Source organism: Marmota flaviventris, chromosome 17 (assembly GCF_047511675.1).
Source record: "Marmota flaviventris isolate mMarFla1 chromosome 17, mMarFla1.hap1, whole genome shotgun sequence".
Taxonomy (NCBI): Eukaryota; Metazoa; Chordata; class Mammalia; order Rodentia; family Sciuridae; genus Marmota; species Marmota flaviventris.
Genome location: NC_092514.1, coordinates 19,041,125 through 19,067,552, shown reverse-complemented (window position 1 = coordinate 19,067,552; position 26,428 = coordinate 19,041,125). Strand labels below are relative to the sequence as shown.

The 26,428-nt window shown below is 41.4% G+C and overlaps 1 pseudogene; it reads right to left on the bottom strand.

Annotated features, from left to right (window-relative positions):
• Positions 1-21,038: 21,038 nt before the first annotated feature.
• Positions 21,039-22,071, bottom strand: LOC114108402 (cytosolic acyl coenzyme A thioester hydrolase pseudogene; annotated as a pseudogene).
• Between the last annotated feature and the right edge of the window lie 4,357 nt (positions 22,072-26,428).

Below are 26,428 nucleotides of genomic sequence, written 5' to 3'. Positions count from 1 at the left end.
AAATAAAACTCTTTTCTTTCTAAAGTATCTAGCCTTGGGTATTTTGTTATAGCAACAGAAATTGAACAAATACAGGCACAAAACCCAATCCTTTGCAATCCTACAGCCGAGACTGTGGCATGGCAGTTTTTGCTAACACAAAGGAGAATGCAGGGAACTAATGAGTCACAGGCGTCCCTTCCACAGCCCTGGCATCTGGGGTAGGAGCAAAGCCTAGTAGCAGACCAAAGGCTCCAGCTATCTGTGGCTCTGAATCAACTCTGCCAATAACTCAAGTTTCCCCACAAATAAAGGAGGAAAATAAGTCTGTGGGTGTCGCTGAGACAGTCTTGGCATGAAAGTCAGGAGACTTAGGCACTATCCTTGGCTCTGCCAACCAGGAGGCCGTGGGAACGTGAGAACGCCACCTCGATCTTCAAGGACCCCTTCTTTCTCATCTGCAAAGGGAGGGCTTCGGTTTGGATCATTTTAAAGTCTCCAAAAAAAATTTACATAATTCTAAGGTCCTGTTGTGGCTTGAATTTATTTCATGCCTTCCTCTCCCCACCCCACCGTCCCGTCCCCCCCCCCCGCCCCCGGCTCATTTCAGCTGCCTCATTTTGAAATGTAGGTGACATATTTCTAATGGAGAATCAGCTAGGGAAGAAAAAAGAAAGAAAGAAACCTCATGGGGTCAGAGACACAAGGAAGGATGGATTTAATAGCTGAAAAGAAGAAATTCTCACCCAAAGCTATTGAGACTCTGAGCCCAGGGGAATTTTCTGCCGGTCGCCAGTGCTTCCCGGGCTCCTGTGTGCCTACTTTCCCTTGTAGATTGAGTCCCAGCCTGCATGACAGTCTCATTTTTCACTGAATGCTTATGGTGAATGCTAAACTGTAATCTCTTTTTGCATGCTTCGGTTCCAAATTCATAACTGGAGGAGCAGACCCCGGTGTCTGCAAGCCATGGCTGTTAACTGCTCTGCCCGAGCCGAGCCAAGCCAAGCCGTCCTGAATCCCCACGCCTGTCTCCCCCACTGCTTCACACTTTGTCAAAATGCATCACGAGTGACACAAAGAAAAGGGCCACTGGAAACTCCCCCGTTTCCCAATCCTTTTTACTATCTGATTGTTCTTCTTCTTCAAGGCTTGGCCATCCTCAAAATAGGCCAGGGTCCCTGCCTGGATTGTTTCCACTTTAAAGCAGAAGGCAATACAAAAGGGAAGCCCTTCCCACAGCTCTGAGCTCCTGGGTGCAGGCCCGTCATTGTGCTAGTCTCTGCTTTCTATGCTCTGGAATGCTCCATCCTCACCCCCCATCCCAACTCCAAGTGGCCAGTCCTTTCCTGCGACTCTTAAAACTTGATCCAATGGAGAGATCCTGTGAAAAGTGAAGCAGGTGTAGGTTTGAGAATCCTCTCTTGGCATCCCATTGCACTTAGGATGACTTCGTCTCTTTGCCGTGGACTACAAGCCTGCCTGCCCTAGCACTTCACCTCCAGCAATTCTTGAAGGGTCATTGCCTTCTATCTACGACACCCTTCGTGCGCTTTCTCAAGACCCCTAAGGGCCCTTTGCACAAACTCCTCCCTTTGCTGTGAATTTTCTTTCCCTAGATCTCTTCGTGACTGCCTCCTGCTCCTGCTATCATTAGTCTCAGGTCTAGGGAACCCATGCACTGTGATGTGGACCCTGATAGAGAGAGCACTGGTCCCTGATGGAGAGAGTACCACTGGTCCCTCACTCACATGCACTCTTTGGTCATGTGCAAGTCCTGACTCTCTGGATGTCAGCAGCTGTGTCTAAACCTGAGACTTTTTCTCCCCATTGGAGTCTCCTCTGTCCAAATGCAGGTGGGGCTGGAGTGCCCATGAGTGGATAGCTCCAGGGGCAGCCCACCATCCATACCCAGCACCCTCGCCCATCAGCCAGGGTAACTTGGAGCACCTCTTTCTACACTGATCCCTAGAGGATTAAGTCCTGTTGCCCTCAGAGCGACTTGTTTGGAAACCCATCATTCATGGCTCCCTTTCCTGTCCCACCTAACTCTCTTCTAGTATCTTCCGGCTTGATCTCCCCACTGAACTACTTGGATGCCAATGCCTGTTTTGGAGTTTGGCACTGACATCCAACTAAGTGGGTTTCCACCCCCAATCATTCTCTTCCTGTTTCCTTTTTCTATTTTCTTCATGGTTTATAACAATCTCTGAATATTTTTTCCTGTTTTTTTTTTTTTTAATTTTCTTAATTTTTTTTTAATAGCCTGTTTTCTCTCCTTGGAAAGTTTAGCTCCATGAGAAGAGAACTGTTTTCTCTACTTGGAAAGTTTAGCTCCATGAGAAGAGAGAGTCCTTTCTCTATATCTAAACTGTGCCTGGCACATGGTAGATGTCAAGAAATGTTTTCTGAGAAATGAAAGCCCTCCTCGTTTACAACTTACTGTGATGTTAAGCTGCTCTTTTGTCTTTCAATGGAATTTCCAATTTAAGGCTCAAGATATTCCACAGAGTTTTCCCACACCTCCTGCATTCCCCCCCCCCCCGCCCCCCACACACACTAAAGGAATCTCAATCTCTGGAGAGGAAGAAAAGGAACGTTCTCTCCAATGCCTCAGATATGGAACATAATTACAGAGTTACTCAGAGGGCACCAGCCCTAGCCGCCCTGTCTTGAAAGTGAGACCTGAACAAAAGAGACTGTTAAGCAACAGAAGAATGGGGGAATAGATCTTTGAATCTTGGGTTGATGTAATTATGGGAGCTCTGGACTCTTGCCCCAAACTTATCTTCTTTATTTTTGCCAGATGAAAAACATATTGTCCCAAGTGGCTCTTCTCATTCCTGCAGGATTTCCTATGTGGTTGACTGCACGTAGGATCTTATTCTTCAATCAAACAATGAGGTTGTTGATTAGATGACCCCTTAGAAGGCATTTGAAGGAAATATGTTCTTTCCAGGCAAATTTCTACTCTGAATGTGAACATCACACCGTATATGCCCCTGAATCCATGCATACCCATGGGGGTAGAACACATCTGTGATATTGTATACCACACATGCCCACTCCTTAACCATACCCCTTCATGCCTGGTCTATCAATCTAATTTCCCTGGATCCAGAGCACCAGATGTTGTGTCCATTTGTTCATCATGGTGTCCCTAGTGTTTGCCATAGTTACCCCCACACCATGGACAATCAGTAAATACATAGTGGAAAGATACATGTATGAGTTTCACTTCTCCCAGAAGAAGAGCCATTAAAGTTCTTTAGAAGAGTGTATTAAGACTGAGCAGAATTTTCAGGAGCCTTCTATGAAGAAAGACATAATGACAATGACTAACTCAGAAAAAGCCCTCGTTCCAAAGGGAGAGAGATAAATGGCACTTCAAGAGAAACATGGGATTGCTACTGGGTGATTTTTACATAGGCAGCCATGGCTTAGCTATAAACAGATAGGCTAATTTCAGGAAGATTCCAGAAACAGTTATTGTCCAGAGCTGTGTCCTCTGCCAAAGATGTCTAAGTCACTTTGTGATCATGAGGGGCACACCCAGGCTCCTCTCTTAACATGCCAAGTGACTAACTGGTAGTGAGACTTGAAGATGGTTTGGACAAGGCACTGGGCCAAGTAGACGGGAGGCTGCAAAAACCAACCCAAGAATTGAGTGCGATGATGTATTGGAGACATTTTGTAAACCGTAAATCTCTTTACCCACACTGTGTATTTTTATGATGATGATAAATATTGCTGCTAAGTGTGTTCAGTGGATAATTAGTCCCAGATGATGCCCCACTGGGGGAAAAAAAGTTTATATGGTCAGAAAGCCTGAGTGAATTTTTTAAAAAATGTAAGTCAGCTCTTGCTAAGCTCTGTTCAAAACCCTGCAAGAGATGCCATCACACTCAGAACCAAACTCAAACCTCTTATCAAGGCCAGTCCTTCTAATGTGACCAGTCGGGTCACCTCTGTGGGTCCTTGCTCTGCCCCTCTCACTGCTTTCTATTGCTGCCATGGTGGCCTTTCTGCTGAGCCTGCTTGACATTGATCTTGCAATTCCCTTTTAGAGCATCCTTCCTGAAAAAATCTACATGAGTCCCATGCTAAAGAAGAAAAGAAGCCACAGTTCGACATTACTCTCCATTAGAGAAGCAGATCAAAGTCACAATGAGATACCACTTTACACCCATTAAGATGGCTATTATCAAAGAAAACAGAAAATAAGCATCGGCCGGACATAAAAGGCCTCTGCACTGTTACCGCTGTAAAATTGGGCTCAAAGCTGTCTCCATTCATTTTAAGTTTGGCTTAAAGTTCTCTCCAAATATAGTGAACTGTAACCTAATTTGATGTGTTAACAGAGTATCACTTATTCTTACAACATTTCTTCCAAGTTCCAGCCAATCACAAGCAACCAGCTGTTCAAACTATGCTCAAAGAAGATAGAGGTGAGCTATAACCAATCAGCCTATCTCTTCTCTTTCTGTTTCTGTAGGTCACTTCCTTTTCTCTGGCTACAGATATCATCTTCCTATGTGCAGGGGTGGGGCATTCTGAATCAGAGTGCTGCTGATTCTAGAATCACAAAAAGAGTATAGAGTGCTTGCCTGGCATGTACAAGGCCCTGGGTTCAATTAAGATCTGCAAAACTAGATTTGTTGTAGTTTTGCCTTCTGGCAATGGGAAGATAATATGGTGTGGTTTGTATGGAAAACAGTGTGGTAGTACCTCAAAAAATTAAAATCAGAATTAACATATGATCCATAAATGCCACTTTGGCCCCAAGAGAATTGAAAGCAAACACTTGAACAGAAATATATATACATCCCTGTTCCTAGAAGTATTATATGCACAATACAGTACAACAACCAAAGGCAGAAGCAACCTGAGTGTCCATTGGTGTAAAAGTGGATAAGCAAAATGTAGTCTATTCATACAATGAAATATTACTCAGGATTAAAAAAGGAAAGAAATTCAGTTAGAGAAGATAATGCTAAGTGAAGTTAACCAATCCCCCAAAAAAACAAATGGCGAATGTTTTCTCTGATATAAGGTGACTGACTCAGAGTGGGGTAGGGAGGGGGAGCATGGGAGGAATAGACGAACTCTAGATAGGGCAGAGGGGTGGGAGGGAAAGTGAGGGAGCAGGGGGTTAGCAAGGATGGTGGAATGTGATAGACATCATTATCCAAAGTACATGTATGAAGACTTGAATTGGTGTCAACATACTTTATATACAAACAGATATGAAAAATTGTGTTCTATATGTGTAATAAGAATGGTGATGCATTCCGCTGTCATGTATTTAAAAAATAAAAGCGATTTTTTTTTAAAAGGAAAGAAATTCTGACACATGCTACAATGTGGTTGAAACCTGAGGACTTTATGCTAAGTGAAATACATCAGTCACTAAAAGACTAATACTTACATGAGGTCTCTAGATTAGTAAATTCAGACAGGAAGTAGAATGATGTTTTCCAGAGATTGCAGGGGAAGAAAGGATTGGGAGTTTAGTTTTTAATAGATAGAGCTTTGTTTTATTCAAGAGTTCTGAAAAGAGTTCCGGAGATAGAGGGTGGTGATGGTTGAACAACATTATGAATATATTTAATACCAATGAACTGTAAACTTGAAAATAAAGTGGCCAATTTTATGTTTCACGAATTTTACTACAACTTAAAAAAGAGAGAGATTCTTTTAAAATATTTTTAAGGGCTCTGTTTATTCTGCTGAGCCTATCTTTATAAAACCTACCTTTATGAGATTTTATACCTTATAACGATTTTAAAAATGAAAATGCCATGATCTTTATTTTCAAAAAAGGCTGGGGGAGAACAGAGCAGGAGCTCAGCATGGTGGCACCCCCCTGTGATCCTAGAGACTTAGGAGACTGAGGCAGGAGAATCACAAGTTCGAGACCAGCCTTGGCAACTTGGTGAAACCCTGCCTCACCGGAGGAAACCTTACGTGAAACACATGAGGACCTTCTCTCCGCATGGAAGCCAGAGAGGGACAGGCCTGTCGTTGAGAATCTTCCATGGCTCTCCTGCAACCATAGATCACCCAATGCACGTGACCTTTTCCTCTGCTCTGCTAGGAAGGTTCCTCACAGTAGTACCCGAGGTGGGTGTATCCCATTAGCAACTGGACAGCCCACCTTTATCCTATTTTGATGAAGAACATTCTATGGAAGGCCTTGGATGTTCTCTGATATAAGTAAAGCAAGCACCAGCTCCATCTTTTGTCCAAAAGCTGGATGGGTCTGATCAGCTTGCCCATCCTGCCTGTGCTTATGAAACTACTTTCTGTGGGTTTTTTCCCCCTGTTTCAGAGCAGCCTGTCCTATCCAGTGGGACACCGATTACAATGATTCTCTCACCAAACTGTCAGGTTGTGTGAACACATGAACTCCACTCTCAGATTCTTTGCTGGTGTTTAGACAGAGCCAATAACTGCTAGAAATAACGAGAGTGGTCTGGCAGGAAGTGTCAGATCGTGAATCACCAAAGAAGTCAAAGTTCACTCAGGTCCTTGGCCAAAAACACCACCCAGTGAATTAAAAGGTAGTAACTACTGATAAAAAGCATTGACCTGGAGGAGTCTTAGAAGAATCACACTGTGTGAAATGAGTCAGACATCAGAGTGCTTACTCAAGATCCCCTTTCTAGGAAGTTCTGGAACAGGTGAAATGAATCTGTGTTGCTGGGATAGGGCTGGAGCATCTGAGTGGGTGGAAAGGGCCCTGAGGGGAATCTCAGAGGTAATGGAGAGATTTCCCATCTTGATAAGGACAGGAGCAACATGATTATATTTTTAAAATAAACTGTACACTATGTCTATTTACTTCACTGTATGTAAATTTGACCTTTAAAAATGGAACTATAAACAAATACTGAATTCCACTTCATGCTTGACATGTATACGGAACTATTAGGGGTGAAATGTACTGAGATCCGTAACTTACTTTGAAGTGAATCTAAAAATAAGCTGAATGGATGCATATGGAGGGATGGGCGGTGAGACAAGGGAGAGCAGAACATTAGCAATCTTAGAAATCTAAGTGGCAGGAATACAGGTTTTCATGATATAATTCTTTAAACTTTTCTGTAGGTTTAAAAACTTTCCTACTGAGCCAGTCATGGTGACGCACACCTCGCAGCAGCTCTGGAAGCTGTGGCAGGAGGATCGAGAGTTCAAACCCAGCCTCAGCAACTTAGCAAGGCCCTAAGCAACTCAGCGAGACCCTGTCTCTAATAAAATACAAGAAAAAAAAAAAAAAGTCTCCGGGATGTGGCTTGGTGGTTAAGCAAACCTGGGTTCAATCCCTGGTTCAAAAAAAAAAAATGTTTCTACTAAGTATTGAAAAGAATAAAGTTACAGTTTCAATAACATTTTTAAACTACTCTGTCCTTATAACTTTATAAGATCCAACAGAATACTAAACATGTAGGGCCATTTGGTAGCACCTAGAATAGTGGTTCTCAACTGTGCTCCCCAGAAGTGTTGTAAGGACCACCTCTCCATAAGGCAAAATCTCTCTTCTTTGATGCATTTTATACATTGGGGTCCTATTTAAGATTTTTGTTTAAAATCTACTATTTAAAAGTCAGTGCTTCTCCGTGCTGTGTTTTGAGCAATGGAGATCGGCAGATCTTTTCTTTGCAAGACCACCCTGGGCATTGCTGTAGTTTAGCATCATTGGTCTCCAGCACCACAAGTCAGTAGGGCCTCCTCCATCACTGTAACAGCTGGAAATGCCCCATATGGTTCCAGCTTGTTCCCCAACCCCATTGATTGCCTACCATCATTTGAAAGTCATCACCAAATCTAACAAATACATGTCAACAGGTCTGCCTTTACGCAGGGAAAGTTTTCCCACCACAGAACATTGCCCGAATTTTTTCTTTTCTTCTTTTTCTTTCTTCCTTTCTTTTCTTTGCTTTTTTTTTTTTCCTTTGCAGTACACAATGCTAGCGATGGAACACCCAGGGCCTTGTATTGAGTGTAGCTGGGGGTAGCCCTACCACTGAGCTCCACTCTCCACCCTGTTGCTGAAATCCTTATCAAGTGTTAAAAATGTTTTAAAACAAAAAACAAAAAAACTCAAGAGGACAATTTTCTCCATCCAGGTATAATTCTTCTTCCAAAGAAACAATCCTGATAGGGACCTTCCACCTTTTCAGGTCCGAGACATTCTCTCTCTCTCTCTCTCTCTCTCTCTCTCTCTCTCTCTCTCTCTCTCTCTCTCTCCTGACAAGTGAATGGCTTCTGGATATTTCTCAAATGTCAGCACGTATGTCTTAACTTGAGGAAGACAATGGCTGCCAGGATCACACCTATGGTCTGCATGGCTGTTGTAGTCACCACATTGCAAATTGAATAAGTTGACAATCTGGTATCTAAAAAGTTAAAGATGTAAAAAAGATCCCGGTGCTTCCCATCCATAACGAAACTCAAGCAGAGTTTACCAAATGTCAAGAGAGAGAGAGTTGGTTCACAGTTTTGTCTCACACTCTCCCCGTTGGGGCCATCGCCTGAGAAGTGGACAGGGGTCAGGTGGCACCCCCACACACACACTACTTTCTGCAGACAAACTGCTGTCACATTGTTTTCATATAAGAATGTGCAAATGGAAAATGAGCGGAAAGCAAGCCGGAACAGATGTCTAATATCATTAAATCTGGCTCCAAAAGAATCCAGATCTCAGTTTGGTATATTAATGCTCTATTTATCTTTAAGCACAGATGGATATTTTTATTGGTATTACTTTGTTTATCTGGTTTCAAGAAAGGTTAGTCCAGGGGGCAGATGCCTCTGTTATGAGAACGCATTCCTGCGAGGGAGTCAGAAGAGAGGGGGCAGTCTTTTTCAGCAGAACCTTAATTAGGAAAGCCAAAGTTATAGATGTTGGCAGCTCCCTCCTCATCTAATGAGGCCAGTTGCAACAACAAACAGAAAGACAAATAGGACATTGGCAAGCTTCAGCTTCCCCACCTCTCCTCCTCACCAAATGAAGAGAAAAAAAGAAAAAGAAAAAAGAAACCAGTACCACACCATTCCCCAAAGTAAAAACAGACCATGACAGAATCCAAATTCTCACAAAAGAGATGCTTCATAAACAGTTGGTATCACCTGAGTTAACCAAGAGCTATCAGTCTATTACTCATGTCCTAGTTAAAGACTTGTGAACCTTCCAGAAGCTTCTGGGTAAAAGCAATTTCCATGTGGCTTATGGCTTTTATGGCTTTTATTATGTGATAGCCTGATATCCTGGGGGGAATGCCCAGTCTCTGTCCACAGTTGTTACCTCTAAGTTTGCTTTTTATTGGAAGTGATCTCTAATTAAGTCTCTCTTTTTGGAGGAGTTAAATGGGATTATGGGTCCACATGCCCAGGAAATTCCTTCCTGGATTGGATTAGGAGAGTTCTTTTGCCTGATGGTTCTCTCAAGAATAATTTGCTCACATGGATTCAATGTGTGTGTGTTTTCTTCATCAATAGCTTCAATCTCTGTTAGTCATCTTTTTTCTTGATTCTTTTTGCTACCCTCCTCTCTAGACTGTATAAGTGTAACAGATACAAGGAAAAGAGCAAAGACTTTGAAATCCAAAAATCTGGGCTCGAGAGTCAGTTATGTCATGGGTCCTATGACCACAGACACACACTGACCTGCTCTCTGTCACAGTTTTCCTACCTGCAAAGTGAGAACCCTTGTTTCAATCCCACCTACTTTACAAAGTTGTTCCGAGTGTGTGAATTCATCTTGCTGCCTCCAAAACACTCTGTCTCCTGACATCTTGCTCCAGCTCCCTGCCTGCTAGGAGAGGCTCTTCTAATCTTCTTCTTTCCCTTTGCACCTGATATCTGGGCACTCCCTCTCCCAAGCTCATAATCTCTCTATTCTGAATTTCTTAGCTTCAGCCTTACTACCCACACCTTTTGCTATTGCCCACCGATCTGCTTGCTGGGGTCTCTTCTCCTCCTCATTTGCTACACCTGGATCCACCTGATTCAAAAACACACCCCTCTGCTTTTGCTCCACTGAGTATATAACCTCAGTTTGGCACATTTTGATACATGCAAAATAAGATGCACATATGTCATCCACGTGGCCAAGGATCCCCTGAAGGTAGATTCATTCCCTTTACCCACTAAAATTGTCCCAGATATTTCCCCTCAAACAATGCATGCTTCAGCCACTCCAGTCCCTCCATTCCCCTTTGCTCCTTCTTCCTAGAACACCTTCTTGGTTCACCTTCTCTGCATGTTTATTTCCAAGGCTCAACTCAAGTGCATCTTCCCCAAAGCCAGGCTTATTTCAACTTGCAGGATATGGCTGTCCTCTCTACCCCATTATCTGAACCCCATCAGCTCTATCTCTCTCTTCACACTTAGGTTTAATTCCTTTACCGTATGCTTATGTCCTCATACTTGTTAATATAATAAAGTTCCTGAGGGAAAATCTTGTGTCTGGTTTGATTTTCAGCCCTGGAGCACCTAGCACAGAGTAGACCCTCAATAAATACACCTTTGTCTTCAAGATGTGCCATTTCAAGCCTGAGCAAGTACTCACAGCTGTGAAGCCAGCGTGTCTGGACAGGTCTGGCCTTTCCAATGCCAAAGAAGTGCAGAGCCCTCTGGAAAATCACCCATCCTAAGTGAGAGAAGGTGAGGCAGGAAAGCTTGGCCCCATAACAAAGCCTCAGTCATGGTGTCAGGGTCTTGGATTTGGGGGTAGAGTATAATGTTTGCCTTTCAGCTTTGTCTGCCCGCCCAAGAGCTATTTACTAAAAAAAAAAAAAAAAAAAAAATCTAGAAGTCATTGGAACACAAACAGCACAATTTTAAAATCCCTATGCAAACACTGGGGGTGGAAAGGAAGTTTTCTCCTGACTGTACATAATGTGAGGTGCTTTTGACCCTCAAAGGGCTCCAGAGGACACAGGACTGTCTACACAAGACTGTCACTTTGGTGCCCTGAGGATGCAGCCCTCAAAACCCTGATGGGAGCAGCAAAAATTAAGAAAATTAATGCAGATGTGATAGGAGAACTAACGATTTATTAGCAAACATACATAAGATCCCTCTGGAGAACCACCCCCCGCCCCCGACAGAAGTACTATGTGGAGAGTCAAGAATCCCCAAGCCTAGGGATCCCACAACTGCAGGAGACAAGTGAAAACAAAACACAGATAACAGATTGCAGGAGTGAGGAGATAAGAGAATGAAGTGATGTATACATGGAGTTTTTCAAAGCACATCCAGCTCCCAGGTTTGGGTTGTTATGATTAATTGGTTCTGTGGGTTTCTTTTGATTATATAAACACAGCCTCACAATCTTGGAGCCTTGTCACACTGGGATTAAACCATCTGCCAGGACTTTTATTCCCCTCTTACAATAAATTTTCTTTCTTCTTTTTTTCTCATCATTTTTCTCTTTATGTGATACATCTATTTGCATCATCCCCTCTAAAATCTATCTATTGAACCATAGGAGCCTACGTCACTAGTCACAAGGACCTTTTGTTTGTCATTGCAAATATTGACTATCAGATATGAGCAAAGTGGTGGGGGAGCATGATAGATGTCACTGGAATTTGGCAACTGGTTGAAATGGTGCTAGGGGAGAGGGAGGGCACTTGGGAAGATGGACTATCCTGCCTAACGGCTCCTCATTGCTCATGCCTGATGATTATTAATTACCTTCATGCATTGATACAATTTGCTAGTTTTCTGAGTAGGTGAATTGCGCTTAGTCATCTTGGCATTTTTTAAATGTAAATGAAAAATCACCCAATGCTCCAAGCCAGAAGCGAGAAAGATAAATAACACCAGGAAGCCGGTTGTTGCCCGTCTGTCATAAAATTTCATTAAGTTTGACAGGCTGTACAACATAAGCAATGAATGAATGCTAACTCGACTTCCTCGTCTGTCCATTCCCATAAGTCACCGGGACTGCACAGGCCAAAGGAAGTGCCACCAGACGGGCTGTCAGGCTGAAGAGACGCTCCAGCATTAGCACACCACAATGTGCTATGCACCGGAGAGTCCCATCTCGGCTGGGGATCTGAGCAGGTGGGGATGAGTTGAGTGTGGATTCTCCCTGTCACCCACACTCACAAGTGAGCCCAGATCCTTTCCACATATATGGGACAGCTCTACTCACTTGCACCATCTTCTAGGAGTCGCTCATTAAGCAAATCATTTTTGGTATTTCCATGTGCCAGGCACAGCACTGAGTGTTGGAGATGTAAAAATCCATGCAATAAGCACAATTGCTAGGAAAAGAGGAGGGGGGTCCCCGGCTGAGGCTGGGGAAAGAGCAGTGGCAAACAGTCTCATGGACCACACAGCTGTGGGGGCTTTTGAGTCCCAGAAATAGGAGACAGACCCGGAGTCCAGGTGTCTTGTGGTGACTGACACAAATGAAGATAAAGCGTGCTTCTGCTTCCCTCTCTTTGTTTAAATCTAGGGAGTGAGTCAGGACAAACTTACATCTATGCAGGAAGGGGAGGGAAAACATGGTGGCCCAAGGGTGTCATTGTCCACGCAGGGTGACAAGTATTGCTCAGCAAAGTAGTGGCCTAGCCTGGGGATCTTAGTCCAAGATCATGTGTTGCGGACCCAGCAGGATGAGAAGAAGGCATCAATGCCCAAGCAAGGTAGGAAGGGTAGTTGCACTTGGGCCTATCTGGTGCACAGTGTTGAGGCCTGAGCAGGAGTGTGGTGGGTGCCCATATAGAAGAGCAGCCTGGGAGCTGTTGGACCCCAAGCAGAGTGAATAGGACACTCACATGGGGAAGAGCCTGCTTTGGAGACAAGAAGGGCAAGCACATTTGATACGCACAGAAGAATGGGTCAAATAAGCAAATAGGGAAATGGAAACCTGGTGTCTTACTATCAGACAAGGGAGACCCATAGAGGCAAAAAAGAAAGAAAGAAAGAAAGGAAGGAAGGAAGGAAGGAAGGAAGGAAGGAAGGAAGGAAGGAAGGAAGGAAGGAAGGAAGAAAGAAAGAAAGAAAGAAAGAAAAGAAATCTCAAATAAAACTTGTGCTCTTGGATTACAATTAGAGGAATCAGAATGAACACAAAGTTTCCATTATAGAGGTAAAGGTAGAAATACAGATGTGCATACACATTCCCTTACGGTGTTCACTGAGAGTCAGGGAGCAAGGACACCCAATAGAGATAAAGGCAACTTTCTTTTGCATGGAGTGGCTGATAAAATAAAAGCCTAGAAATTCTTAGGGCATGATAGGCTGCCTGGGACTGAGATTGACAGGAAGAAAGCAAACAGACAATATTTCAGTGACATCATTTGAAACCCTGGATCCAACCATGCTTGAAACTGATATATACATGAAAAAATTCTTCCCCCCCTCTTCTTTCCATTCCTCTTCTCCTCCCTCCATCTTTTCCTTGTATCCTCCCTTCTTTCTTTTTCCTTTCTTTTTTTTTAATTCTTGTTTTGTTTTGTTTAAGCCAAAGTTAATGGAGATCTTGTCACTTGCAGTGGAAAGATTTTTGTTTATTAATACCTTCAACAAATTCCCCATGACTGATTTTAATTGGTAACTAAACATTGAATAGTCATGATGATCCCAAGACATCCTTGTGTTTCTTAAGGCATTTTACTAAAGTATTCATTTAACGAATATTGATTGTGTGTCTACAATGTTGCCAGGCATTGTTCTACATTCTTGGGATACATCAGGGGAAAAAAGTTGACAAGGAACTCCAAGCCCTGGGATTCACATTCTAGTGGGGCAGGACAGACAATAAATACAAATTATAACTAAATGAAATAGTATGAAGGCTTGGGGGAAGGTTTTTGAACAAAAACTAGAGCATGGTTAATGGGTGACAGCACCATGCAGGTGAGACCACAATTAAGGAAATCAGGGCAGAACACAGTGGGAAGGTTATATTTGAACAAAGCCTTGGAAATGAGGGAGTTAGATTACACCAGAAGGAAGAGTATTCCAGATTCAGGAAAGAGATTGGGCAAAGACCCTAAGGCAGAATTTGGAGTGGCAAAGAATAGCAAGAAGTCTCTGTGGCTATAGTAGCACATGAGGAGCAAGGAATGATGATGGGCTTCCAGAAGGATAGGTCAAGAGAGACAGTTTTTAAAATGTCAGTTTTGAGTATGAGTGACAAGAAGAGTCATCACATCCTTTTGAGGAGAAAAATGGATGGTCTTGGGTGTTCTGGTATAAATGGACTAGGGGGTTGGGCTGGGAAGGTAAGAGTACAGAGAGAACAGGTAAGAGTAACCCAGGTGAGAAGTGCTGGTGGCTCAGAGCAGAATGATTCCAGAGAGGAGTCAAATATGAATCTAGGACTTTCTGCTTGAGCAACTGTAAAGTTGAAATCACTATCAGTTAAATGGGAAGAGCCACATAGGGAGAAATCTGGAATATAAGGCTCTATCAATTCTGGAAAAGTTAGTTTGAGATGTCTTTTAGACTTTCAAGTGGAATTGTTTGAGTGTATATTATAAATAAGAATTTGGAGTTCTGAAAATAAGTTGAAAAGATTATTTTATTTAATTTTTACATGATTTCTACAAAATTATCTGATATGCAAAAATTCATTGGAGGAACAGTTTCTAAGTTCAATATCATTGAGGTCAAGCGATTGTTAGTAATTCTGAGAACCTTGGTTTGTCTTCCATTCGAACTTTGTCTATGCCAGGTGCTTCTCAGACCATGTTCTGATCACCTTTGGGGGACCCTGAGAACTTTTCAGGGGATCTGCAAGATCAAAATTATTTTCCTAACAATATGAAGGTATTATTTACCTGTTTTCATATACATCCTCTCTTGAATAGGTGGTAGAATTTTCCAGAGGCCACATGACTTGTGATTTCAGGATAGATTGGATATTGGAGCAAATAGGAGAACACTACTGCCTTCTTCTACTACACTGATATTAAAGAAATTCATGAAACGGCAAAACAAAGACATTCTTCTCACTAAAAATGTTTCTTTGGGTAAATATGCTTATTTTGAAGGTCATTCATATTATCATGTAGTGGGTTTATTACTGTTATTTTGAAATAAAATAATAAATCTTTCTGTTTTGGTATCAAATACCACCAGAGTCAACAGATTTAACCTAAATAAAGAAATATTCTTAAGGTGCAGGGAAGAGATTGGGCAAAGACCTTGAGGCAGAATTTGGAGGGTGTCTACAATGTTGCCAGGCATTGTTCTACATTCAAGGGAGACAGTTTTTAAAATGTCAGTTTTGAGTATGAGTGACAGGAAGAGTCATCACATCCTTTTGAGGATGGTCTTGGGTGTTCTGGTATAAATGGACTAGGGGGTTGGGTTGGGAAGGGTTGGACCACAGAGAACAGGTAAGAGTAACCCAGGTGATTGGCTCAAAGCAGAATGATTCTGGAGAGGAGTCAAATATGAATCTAGGACTTTGTGCTTGAGCAACTGTAAAGTTGATACTTTTTTTTAAATGTTAAGTGGGTCCTGAGACCCACAGGTGTGAGAACCACACCCCCCCTGTGTCCTGGCTTCAGAATCCTCTTTGGGACTATGGGCTCGAGCACTGGGGGTGCACTCACCCCTCCAAGCCCTCAGAAGCTTACACGTAGAACCAATCCCTTCCTTTATGATAAGTCCTTGGATTTTTTTTTAACATTTATTTTTTAGTTGTAGGGGAACACAATACCTTTATTTTATTTTTATGTGGTGCTGAGGATCGAACCCAGTGCCTCACGCATGCTGGGCAAGCACTTTTCCTCTGAGCCACAGCCCCAAGCCCTTGGATTTGGATGAAATGAAAAGTTGGTCTTCACAAGAAACTTTCCCTCAACAAAGAGTAGTGAAGAAAATGAATCCAGTATCTTTCATGACTGGCTTCTGATGTGTTGGAGCAAATGACCTCACTTCTCAAGCTTCTTTCTATAAAAATAAATTAGGGGGTGAAAATTATCTATTTGTATACATATACCAGTACCCAAAATATAATGATTCATTATAAATTCTGTACGAAAAGATTCCAAAATTAATAAAACTTGTTAACTTTTTAAGCTTTGTGTACTTTATTGACTTGAAACAAAATACAAATTCATATCATGAGCATTTTTTCTGTCCCATGCAGAATCATTAGTATTTGCCTACTGATTTGGAAAATTGTAATGTGGCTTTTTAAAAAATGTATCTCGTACCGTTATCCATAAATGTCTAACACATTATGACTTTAGTAATCCTAGAATGATGTATGGAATTGAACTTGCAGCCTAAGTAAATCATTCTTTACAAAATGTGGCTATCAACTTTCTTTCTAACAAAGTGATAATGTGATGAAGTGGTTAAAAGAAAACTCACTTCCAAAAAAATAATAAGTCAATACCACACACACACACACACACACACACACACACACACACACACATTTCAACTCATTTCTCAAGCAGTATGTCTTAAATATAAAGTTTACTTTAAATACAGGGGAGCAAGGAATTTCTCATTCAAAACTGACATTAACAGCACACCTCGTAGATTCTTGCTATTTTTAGCTAAAATACAAAGAAAAAAACAGATTTTTATAGGAAAATCCACATATTCCTGAATAAGAAACAGAAATACATCTTCATATCAAAATCTGGCGGAAGTTGTCATATGCTACAAAACAAAGATAAGAATCCATAAGAATAAGGATTGTGCCTCAGACTTTGCCTCATGAAGCAGATATCAACTAAAAAATCAGATAAACATTATGACTATTAATGTGAATTGGCTGAAAAACATAAAATCTAATCATGTGCTGCTTAGCAGAGACAAAAATACCTCAAAGTGGCACACAAAAGAAGCTAAAATGTAAAGGATGGGTATTGAGAAAGTGATGACCCCTATACAAATATCAAAGAATTCTAGACACCACATATAGCAGTGTAATTGATACAATTCTTCAGGTGCACATTTTAGAAATAGGCATCAGTGTTTAGCCATAGAATTTTGATGTGTATGTTGACCCAACAGTTTTATCTCAAGAAATTTTTCAATTTTCCACAATCAGTTGTTCATATTTAAGCTGGCTACAGTAGCACACACCCATAATCCCAGCGGCTTGGGAAGCCGAGGCAAGAGGATCACAAGTTCAAAGCCAGCCTCAGCAATTTAGCAAGACCCTGTCTCAGAACAAAAAATGAAAAAAATGTCTGGGGATGTGGCTCAGTGGCTAAGCACCCCTGGGTTCAATCCCTGGTACAAAAAAAAAAATACATTTATATGAAAAAAGTAGGAAAATATTTTCTTACAGGGAGGTTTATCACAGTATTCTTTAAAAAGATGTCTATCTTCAGAGGTCAGAAACATGGCCCACTGAGTTAGTTAATGGGGTTCTCCTAAGGAGCTTCATGGGAAGAAGGCCTTTTCAGCCCAGCCCAGCCCAGCTACTACCAGCCTTCTCTACTCTGCTTATTCATGTTGAGATGGTCTGAACCTTCTACATGCATCCCAAACAGTCTCCCACACCAGTGTGGGCTTCTCACCAGGAAAGGAGTGTCTTGCTTTCTATCCAGAACTTTGTACTTGTACAGTGATTATTTTATATTGTATCCACCTAAAAAATAAATATTAAAAAAAAGAAAAGGAAACACACACACACACACACACACACAGCCTGGATATAAGAGGAAAGAGATACAATTAAAAAGTCAAGGAATTTAGAAAATAGCAATGATAATTTGAATTCAAATTGTTAATATGAGCACATACAACATAAGTATAAAGATTTCCTAGTTCTGTCCTCAGAGGAAAACTAGAAACACTGACACCTCAAAAGCAAAGTTTCCAACCTTGATTTCTAAAAATCATTGCTCCTTGACAGAAACCAAGAGAGCCTATAATAGGAGCCTAAAAAATCTTGCTTATACACAGCAAAAGCTTGTTTGAGTTAATGGGGTTGTGTTAAAAGGTCACAGGAATTTCTTGACAAAGTCCCACTGGCCATATTTTGGACAATTTGAGCATGAAGAACAATAATACCTGCACTTGAATTAATAAAAATTCATGATTACAGAGTAAAAAATAACAGAGAGGAAAAGGAAAATGATTTGTCATTTAGATGATCAAACTATGAAGATAAACAAGAAGAGTCTTGCAAAAATCAAGGTAATGGTATCTCTAAGGAAAGAGGGGAGACCAAACTCATGGTTCAGGTACTTCATCTTATCTACATGTTTTATGAAAGTTTCTGTATCTATCCTATTTTTAATGAAGATACAAAAATATGAATGATTTAAATCTCCCACAAAATTGACTATTTAACCAAAGAGGCTAGAAAGAGCAAAGGTCTTTCATAGTTGATGGAATTGCAGTTGATTTTAAATCCTCTTCCATTTGCTCTTCTTTTTGCTGATTTTATACAATAAATGTGTACTACTTTAGTAGCACGCAGAAAATGAACCTATAGTTTTACCCACTACACATACAATGTACTCAAAGCTGGCAAAGCCTACACATAGTAGCACAAACTTTGCGTCTATCCTTCTTTAAAAATCCAGTTATATGCACCTCCATTGTTTTCTCACACTCTCCTTTCTGCTTAAATCTTTCCAAATAGATATCACAGAGGCAGAGATTTAGCTACAGATGAAGCACAACTCTTTGAACAATACACTTGAAATACTTGGTACAGTTCTGAGTTTCAGCTCCTAAAAATATAAGAAAAGAAGATATAAAATGGATGAGAAGGGACTGCAAAATAATGAGGCTTAAAATTTTTCCAGTACCATCATATATCGAGGACTCATCTTAAATTCTTCAGGGTTGATGGCACATTTCTTAAGGAGCTTTAATAATATAAATATCTTATCGCTGAGAGTGAAGTTCATTTTTGGAAACAACCAAAAACCATCCAGAGCCAAGTCTGATGAATAAAGTGGTTGATTAAGCAGGGAAGCTACTTGTTGGTTAAAAATGAGGTGCCATTGTAGAGTGATGAGACAAAACAATTGAAACTAACTCAGAAATCATTCCAAAGTAGAAATCTTCATGCATTTTTTAAGCACTCTTTGTGAGGAAAATAAATGAAGACTCTTCCCAAGTGAGTACTTGGAAAGAAGACTATTTCATGAAAGACTATTTTATGATTATCATTCCCTATCAATTACTCTCACTGAATGAGGATATAATGACCTCAGAACCCTCACATCCTCAGAACCCTCACATACTGAGGTCATCACTTATCTCCTCCCAAGAGAAACCCTCTCATGTGGCACCACTGTACTGTGAGCTTGTGAGACCCCTCCCATCCTATGAAATGTTGTTTGTTTATTTATTTACTTATTTATTTTGGTGGGAGGTGCTGGGGATTGAACCCATGGCCTTGTGCATCTGAGGCAAACACTCTACCAACAGAGCTATATCCTCAGCCCCTATGAAATGTTTTGAAAGTCTGTCTTCTCCCCCAAGAACTTGAGTCTAATCACCCTTGATGATCAACTCCCCCACAATGTATTTTAATTGGGGGATGGTGTCCCAATGTTTAATCCAACGTCTTCCATTCTCTTATTAATGCAAACCAGTTAAAAGACTTGTAGAAAATCTCTGGATTGGGTGATTCTCTTTATAATATCATTTTCACTCCTGAAGTCATTGCCTACCTAGAATCTTCTCCCAGTGGACTGGGACCTGGTGACCAGAGGAGGCAACATCATTCATACCAGAAAATATCTCTCTCTAGCTTTTGACTCTGAGCCTATTTGTCTATTACCAGTGATCCAGGTCACCCGTAACTCAAGGTCACCCATAACTCAAGGTAGCCTTTCCAACAGGATGCTCAGAGGCAGAGATGGGAGAACACCAGCAAAAGACGGATCCATCAGAGTCTCAGAGTCTTTGGGATTCTAACAAGAAAACAGAGCTCTGAACTGTGGCTGAGTTGAACAGAGTAAGATCAGACTAGGTTTCTGTGGCTCCATTTCCTCTAGTCTATAAACCCATCAAAGCAGACTCTCCTGACAACACAAATGAACAAAATAGGTAAATCCCAGCCTAACGATTTAGTTTCGAGCTTTTAAAAAGTGAAGTAAATCCCAAAAAAACAAAATAGAAAGGAAGGGGGTGAGGAGGGTAAAGGTTGTAAAAACCATACTAACTGCACATTTCTTTAACCAGGCTCAGTGAGCACTATTGATGAAACCTGGTTCTAGTTTCAGCGGGCAGTGTGAATTTCAAAGACTCCCTTTTTTGTCAAACTAAGTTTATAAACACAGCTATTTGCTAATAAATGTGACCTTTAAATCATATTACTCTAAACACAGACTTACTCTGTATACAGGCTGGGAGGAGATGGGGGAAGGGGAGGTTTGAAAGGGAGAGAGAACGCCCAGAGAAATACCTTGAAGGAAACAAACACCCCTCTTCTCAGCCACTCAGATCTCAAACAAACCTTAAATGGCCATTTCTGATCAGGAATTTCACCCATTCTTTTATTCAACAAATTTCTTTTTAATCTCTTGAGTACTAATGATGGAGGAGGTTCTAGGTGAATACAGTAAAGGTACAAAAAAAATAAGAAAACACAGACATGGTCTTCAGCAACTTTGAACATGCAGCCATAAGCTTTCCATACTGATAGTGTTGATTATGGTGGCATTTAGGAAGTATAGTGTCCAAGGAGTCTGTATTGAAGGGGATGAGATCTCTCTTACCCGTGATGGGAAGGACGGGGAAGGCTTTGAAAAGGTTGATTTTTTAGTTAGTCCTGTCAGGATATTTATTCTTTTTTTTTTCCAGCCAAACAGTAGCTTTATTAGGGCGCTGGATTCTTCACATACCTTAATATGCTCGGAAGCAATCCCTAGGGTGCCTGTGGATGCCTCCAGCATTTGGGACAATACTGTGTAGCGTTTATACTGGAAGGATATAAATAAAGCTTCGGTGCACAGGCTCTCAGGACAGGGCGCAGGTTAACACTGCCACGTGAATACGTCACACAGCACCAGCTCTCAACGGGAGTGGGGGGGTTTGGCTAAGGGGATAACTTCTAAGTGACTGAAACCCGGGCTGTCACCGCAGATGCTCAGACCCCGATGGCGGAGAAGGGTCTAGGGCTGTGGCTCTGTATGGCCCTGTCGCTTTGCCTTCATCTGCAGGTACCCGTCCTTTGCCTTCTTCAAAGCGCTTTTTCTCATCCTCGGTCTCGGGAACGAGCTGCGGTACAGGCAGCGACTTGCCCTCCTGGCTCAGGGACACGTAGGTGAAGAAGGCACTGGCTGCCCGGTAGCGTTTCTGGGAGTTGTCCACCACGGGGTCGGCATCCACCAGCACCTCAATTTCCATGGACTTATTGCTCGTAAAGGTCATGCGCCCAGAGATGGTGATGACGCAGCCTTTCCGGATCTTGTCGTGAAAATTGATGGCGTCCACGGAGGCAGTGACTATGTTGGTCTTGCAGTGGCGTGCAGCAACAATCCCAGCCACCTCGTCCATGAGCTTCATGGTGACTCCTCCATGCACGAAGCCGTGCAGAGTGCAATCCGAAGGCCCCACCAAGTGGATCAGGCTGGACTGGCTGTAGCTCACGGTGTTGGGCTCTGGGTTCTGGACGGGCTGGACAATGTCCCCATTCCTCCACTTGGTCTCCATGCGCTCCAGCTTCTGGGCTTCATACCGCTTCCGGCCTTCCTCCTCCTGCTCCTGCCGGGAATACACGACAGGAGGCACCTCCAGGACCTTGTCCACATTCTTCAGCGACAGGGGCACGTACCACAGCGTAGCCTTATTGGTCAGCTTTTTGGTACCTGTGAGGATGTTCTCAGACATCACGTTGACCTGGACCTCCACTGAGTGCTTGGAGGTGTAGGTGATCTCCGCGCTGACGTGCGCCACCTCCCCAATGCACATGGGAGACAGAAAGTCAGTGCGCTCCACACGGGCCAGGGCAGCCACACAGCGCTCCCCGTTCTGGCTATTGCAGTGCCGGGTGCTGATGATGGCGCCCGCCTCCTCGATCATCTTCAGGATGGTTCCGCCGTGGACATTGCCAGCCACATTGGCATCATCTGGCCGCATGATCCGGCAGATCTGGATGGCAGACGGCGTCTCGGCGGCGGGGCCCGACATGCTGGCCGCGGCGGCGGCGGCGAAAGCGACGGAGGCGGCGGCCGGGGGCGGAGGGAGCAGAGCGCAGGTGTCCGGCGGGCCCGGCGCGGAATCAGGATATTTATTCTTTTGGCAGACTGAAAAAAAACTTAGAGATCATTCCAAAAACAAGCAACGTGAATACAGTTAAGGAGCAAGAGGAAGTGGGTTAGTACAGTTATGCACCACACACCAACATTTTGGTCAACAAGGGGTCATATATGATCATAGTCCTCCTATACAATTATATCCTGTTATTGTAGCCATCTTAGTTTGTGTAAATATATTCTGTGGAGTTCATAGCTGACAAAAATATCTAACAATTTATTTACCCAATGGTATCCCTGTAATTAAGTGACAGATGACTAGATTTATTAATCACCTAATGGCCCCATGTGTTCAAGTGACTCTGCTACCTCTCAGGTCAGGGGAAAGTCAAATTATATCAAAGCAGGTTGTTATATTGTTTGGAAAGGGAAGGTTCATAAACTCAAATCGCTGAGGACCCAAAGCTGCGTACAGAAGGAAGTAGTAAGTTAGAAGGTAATAAATTATTCTACAACCAAATACCATTTAAAACACCATTGGCTCCTTCAAAAATATTCTGTGGTCTCTAACCCAAAATATATACACGTAGAGGGGGGAAAAGGTAGTTGGAAATAATTTTGTAAGTATTTTGAATGTCAAAATTAGAAATATATAGTTTGGGTTGAAGACCTCGAAAGTCATTAAGCATCTTAGAGTAGTCATAACTTTGAGTGATGTTTGGGAAATTAATACATCAGCAAGGGAGACAAGTAGATCAAATAGTGGAAGATCCAAGGAAAGGGGGAAAAGTACTTCTTGGACACAGGCTTTAGCATTAATGTACGAGGTAATGTTATCTTTACTGTTTTTCAATTCCCTAGCAAAGTCTCTTACAGGTTGAGCACTGGTCTCTAATCCAAAAATCTGAAATGCTCAAAAACCTGAAAATGTTTAGTGGTGACATGACACCACAGGTAGAGAATTGTACACCAAGAAACTTTGTTTCATGCACAAAGTTATTTAAAACATCGTATATAATTACCTTCAGGTTGTTTGTGTAAGGTGTATAAGAAACATAAATACATTTTTTGAGTGCAGTGGCTCAGACTTCTAATCCCAGCAGCTTGGGAGTCTGAGGCAGGAAGATCGTGAATTCAAACCCAGCATCAGCAACTAAGAGAGAATTTTAACAACTTAGACCCTGTCTAAAAATTTTTAAAAACTTTAAAAGGGCTGGGGATGTAGCTCGGTGGTTTAGTGCTCTCTGGGTTCAATCCCCAGTACAAAATAAAGAAAGAAAAGAGAGGAAGGAGGGAAGGAAGGGAGGAAGGAAAAGAAACAAAGATATTTAAAGTTTAGATTTGGGAAGTTTAGATATCGTATTATATACATATGCAAGTATTCCTAAATGCTATCATTTGTATCTTTAACATCCCTCAAAGGCACATGTGTTAAAGGATTTGGTCCCAGCCTGTGTTGTTATTAGGAGGTGATAGTAACTTGAGGAAGTGAGACCTAGAAGAAGGAAGCTATTCATTGGGCTGTGCTCTTGAAGATTTTGTGACCCTAGTCTTCTTCTTTCACTCTCTTTTCGTTCTAGATGCCATGAGATAAGCTACTTCATCTACCATGTGTCCCCATCATGATGTAATACCTCACCCCAGGCCCCAAAGCAATAGGGCCTACTGACCATGGACTGAAACTTCCAAAAGTGTGAACCAAAATAAACCTTTCCTCCTTTTAGATGATTAACTCAGGTATTTTGTTACAGTAACAGAAAGCTGATTAGCACCAAATCGGACCAAAAAGAATCAGAAATCTAAAACACTTCTGCTCCTCAATATTTCAAATAAAGGATACTCAAGCTGGATTGCGTTTCTTGTTTCCTTTCATCATTTCTTTAACTCTGTCAGTAGTCTGTTTAACTCATTCTGTCTTATTTTTTCATCTCCTTTCTATCTAAAATTTGTGTCTGCCTCTCAGAATAATGGTCTTTTATACAATAATCTCAATCTTTTACATATATGAACTAACTTAATAACAGCTCTCTGAGAAAGAAAACTGCCATCTAGTGCCTAGAGCAATGACCCAGCACCTAAATAGCAGGTGACCAGTAAATGTCTGTTAGGTGAATGCCCATCTTATAGAACAGAAAACAAGAGAATGTAGAACTTAAGTGAATTGCTCAAGATCCCAGTGCCATTAATTTCTGAAGCTCAATTTGGTTCCCAGACAGAAGAATCTTGATCACAATTCTGTTTCAGTTGTTCATTTATTTCAAATATGTTCTTATTTTCCCTTATCTATGCTATTTCTTTCTCTCTTTCATTTATTAAACCCTTTCAGGACTTAACATAACTCAGGACTTAACAATCCTTCTTAATTTTTAGTCAAAAAATTAAAATATGCCTTAAATGTGCCCAAAATTCAGTGATGTTAACTACCTACATTTTTTGGCTGGGAGCCTTTGGTGTGTTTCTGTACCTTGTAAACTGAAAACATCTTGGATTTGATTTCACCTTTTTTCTGGATCTTCATCTCATAAATGATGGGGGGAAAGGTGTCTGCATTTCTGGGTTATAACACCTGGAATCATAAAAACAGTTCAATGAGACACAAACAACAGATGGATTGCTTCTCCGAAAGGTGAATGAGAGAAAATTGGCTAGAATTCCAGCTCCAGTGTGTCTAACATACATCAGAACGTGAGCGTGCACACACACACACACACACACACAACCAATCTCTGTCTGCAATTAGTCATCTACCATTATCTGTATGGTAAAAATATCTGTTTTCCTACCCTTGGCACTCTTGGGCCCTTAAATATAAAATTGATTACATTCTTGGTTAAGTTTTAAGTTTCTAGAGGTTCCTAGCAATTCTATGAGTTGTAGGTATTTGGTATTTCTTCTTCCCCAATAGATTATATAATACCTGATGAGAAGCATTTTCCATGTAGCTATTTCCCTCCCACTGCACCTGCCAGCATATGCTAAAGCATTTAGGGGATGCTGAATAAGTAAATGCTCTATGCACAACACACACACACACACAGGATTGTATGCACACAGGTGTGGCCTACTTCCTGTCACACTCCAGTTATTAAAATTTTATTTTGACCCTAGATGTTTCTCCTCTGTTGACTGATTCTCTTATAAAGGTTTCGTTAAGTAGAAAGTGAACATGTTAGCTTTTCACTTAATAAGCTCGTTACATTCTCTAATAAGCAGTTTCCCTTCTTTTTAACTCGGTTGAACCAAAGTTCACATAGGCCATGGCTCTTTCACAGGCTTCTGAAGACAGAACCGATGGCAAGCAAGTAAGATAATAACGGTATATACAACTCATAACTATAGAGCATCAAGGATTTGTCAGACAATGTAGTCACTTCAGGTAAACACAGATGTAGTTTCTTATTCCTAAGAAACTCTTAGACTTATCTAAGAAAAAAAAAAGAAAATAAACTTAAGATAAATCAATTGTCTGAGACTGTAAGTGACAAGTAGCTCAGACAATGAGGACTACACAAAATCCACAGAAAGTTTTCTATGGGTCAAAATGATCTACAAAGAGCTTCACAGAACTGGAAATTTACCTTTAAATACTTATATTTAAGATCATCAGGAGGTAAAGCTTTTGCCCCATTTCCTCTTTGTAGGATGTTGTTTTATAGATGGCTGCTTCCTCATGTCACTTAGATGACGAGTGTCACCTATTCAGGGTCACCTTCCTTAACTGCTAAATCTAAGGAGTCATCCAGTTATCTCCTATAGACCACCTAGATTTGAACCCCTCTTTAACACTTATTCTCTAATATTTCTTTCTAAAACGGAAGTTCCAGAAGTGACATTATTTTATTCTGTGGTGTTCACAGTTCCTTGGAGATTGCAAAAGGTGCTCAATAAGTTCTAGATAAATACATAACAGGCAGATGGCTAAATGGATTGTGAAAATGGCAAGAAAAGACCTGTAACAGTTAGAATGCAAAGAATAAATCTGACAAGGTGTCAACTCCAAACTCAAGTGGAGAGGTTAGATAAAGGAGCAGTGGGGAAATCAAATTAACAAGGGATATAAATACGCAATGCACAGATTTAGAACTAAAATATCAAATAAGCATATGAAACAGATACCGCCTCATGAGTTATTAAAAATGCTAACTAAAATAATTAGCATAAAAATCGACAACATGTGAAACTGACATTTAAAGCCCCAAATGGACAGTAATTCTCAAATTCAGAATTATTTCTGGAGGAAAATATGCTTCTAAAATCCTGAATAATCTATATATCCCTTGACCTAGCAATTC